The following is a 2,974-nucleotide window of genomic DNA, read 5'->3' on the forward strand; positions in this document are numbered from 1 at the left end:
GATGCAGCAAGCCAAGGACGGACAGGTAGACATGAGAGCAAGATGGTGTGTTAAAACGGCAAGCAACAGGAAGGTCTGGGTCCTGCTTGTGGATGGACCCAAAGTGTTCTGTAAAGCAGCTGTCTAGTTATCCTTAGTCTCTCCAATGTAGAATAGACTGCATTGGGAGCAGCAAGTGCAGTAGACCAGATTGAATGTACTGCTTCATTCAGAAAGAGCATTTAAGTACTTGGATGATGAGTAGGAAGGAAGTAAAGGGGCAGATGTTGCACCTACTATGATTTCAATGGAAAGCTTGGGAAGGTTGAGGTGTTGGGAGTGATGGACCAAGTATACCAGAGAGAACATTTCCTGTGGAATGCTGATGGGAGTGAGGGGAAGATGTGTTTGGTGGTGGCATCGTGCTGGAGCTGGTGTAAATGGCAGAAGATGATCCTTTGAATGCAGAGGCTGCTGCAGTGAAAAATGAGGATATGGGATCTGATGCTGTTTCTAGGAAGGAATGAGAGCCGAGGCAGGGAGATGGGTCTGACACAGTTGAGAGCCCTGTTAACTACAGTGGGTGAGGTACCATGGTGAAAGAAGACATGTCAGCAGCGCTGTTTTGGAAAGTGGCATCATCAGAATGGATGTGATGGAGGCGAAGCTGTAGTTGAGATAGCTGTGAAAATCAGTGGGCATGTAATGGATACTAGTGGACAGTGTATTACCAGAAATGGAGACAGAAGTCAAGAAAGGGAGGTGTTGGAAGATGAACTATCTGAAATTGATAGAGGGATGGAAATTGCAAGTGAAATTGATGCATTTTTCCAGGTCCAGATGAGAGTATTATGCGGCAGTGAAACAGTTGTTGACATTACCAATAAAAGTTGGGAGGAAGTCTGAGTAGGACAAGAACATGGAATGTTCCGTATACTCCATAAAGAGACATGCAAAACTAGGACCCATACAGGTACCCATAGCCACATCCTTTATTTGGAGGAAGTGAGACAAGTTAAAGGAGAAATTAATGAGGATAGGTTCAGTCAAACAAGGGAGAGTGGTGTTGGATGGGGATTGTTCAGATCTGCGTTCGATGAAGAAGTGGAGAGCCCTCAGGCCACCCTGATAGGGGTGGGGGTATAAAAGGATTGGACATCTGTAGTAAAGAGAAGGTGTTAGGACCAGGGTAGTGGAAGTTGTTGATATGACCTATCAGAGGAATCTTGGATGTAAGTGGGAAGGGACTGGATAAAATCAAGAATCCCTCTTAAAAAAAATTATCAATTTGTCCTGCTACCTTCAAAGATTTATGTATGTGTACTTCCAGGCCTTCATGTTCCATCACACACATTGAATTTGTATTATTTTCCGTAGATTATTCCTTTCAAAATGTGAGGAATCAAAACTGGATTCAGTGATTGTGTTTTGGATTGAAAACTTGCAAATGTCACTCTTATTTAAGTAGGAAGAGGGAGAAACCAACTAACAATGGATCAGTTGGTTTAATATCAGCTATGGGAAGTTACTGGAATCTATTATTGGCTGCAAAGTGACCAAAGACATGGACACAGTAAATTTATCAGAAAGTCAGTATGGATTTGTGGTGGATTGATCATGTTTGGGGAATCCATTTTTTTTTGAGGAGACCATCAGCATATGTCTAATTGTCTGTGGTTGGATGAACCAGTCTGCCAGGTGCTGCCTGGGTGATGAAGTTGGAAATTACTCTATATCTATATTTCTATTTTGCATCTCAAACTTTTAGAAGCCCATAAAAAGGTAAAAGTGCATAATATAGCATTGTGGCAATCAGAAGTCTTCCTTTGAGAACCTAAAGTGAAGGGTTGGGCCGACAGTGCAGGATATCACCGAAATTGAAAATGAGTAGTAAATTTACAGAATGTTTTTACCTATTGGCTCTTTTTTGTATTTGCAAATAAATGAATTGAAAATGCACAGAATCTATGCCTGTTAGTTAGTGCTTCAGTGTATATTATTTAAAGTTGTCAAAACTTTGTAAAACACAGAGGGGAAAGGAAACTGGAAATGTTACATAATTTTTTGTGCAGTTTGAACTGATGTTCCCCCTCCTTTGTTTTGTAGTGATGGGTCAAGAGTCTGGAAAGGCAGCCTGGCCCAGACCAGCAGGAGGTTATCAGACAATCACCGGAAGAAGATATGGGAGAAGGCATGCTTATGTTAGCTTTCGTCCCTCTATTGCCAAGCCATGGAATCAGTTAAAAGAAAATGAACGCCAATGGGAAGGAATGGAGCTAAACACTGTTTCAAAAGATAATGGTTTATGTGTGTTGTGTTTCATATATGATATGAGCTGTCTAAAACGAATATGTAGACGTTCAGAAGGTTGAGGAAAAAGTAGAGACCGAAATGTTTGGAATTGTCACTGGATTTATATTTAAAAAAATACAGTCTCCACTACTTATGGCAGATGTATTCTACAAAGTACAATCTCTAAACTACTGATAATACAATATTAATAAGAATGAATTTATTCTGAGCAAAAGATATTTGAATAACCTGTCAGACAAACTCTGTTGCTTCCTGTTGCTGAAGGTTTAGGTCAGTGAGGCTTTCAGAGCGATTTGAAATTTCAGTCAGTTTGGTTTCAATGTATCAATTTTGGCATGAAATGCATTTCAGAATTATTTTAATTTGAGTTCTGGATTTTGATCTGACTGGTAAAGATTTTAACTAAGTAGTTAATATATGGTCAAATATTGAGGAAATTGATCAGTCTGCATTCAAATGGCAAGGTGTTAACAATGTTTGCTCTTTCTAAAGAAAATAATTGAAATAATTCACAGAATGGTTATAACAGGAGTCCAGTTATAGTCCAGTCTTGTCTGTATTGGCTCTCTTAAAGAGCAGTTTACCTGATGCAGCTCACCAACCTTCTCTCTACAACCTTTCGTTTCAGATGATACAATTTCCTCTTAAATGACTCAAGTGAGTCTATCTCCACCATATTCTC

Source organism: Carcharhinus amblyrhynchos, chromosome 5 (assembly GCF_965287045.1).
Source record: "Carcharhinus amblyrhynchos chromosome 5, sCarAmb.v2.hapA, whole genome shotgun sequence".
NCBI classification, from domain to species: Eukaryota; Metazoa; Chordata; class Chondrichthyes; order Carcharhiniformes; family Carcharhinidae; genus Carcharhinus; species Carcharhinus amblyrhynchos.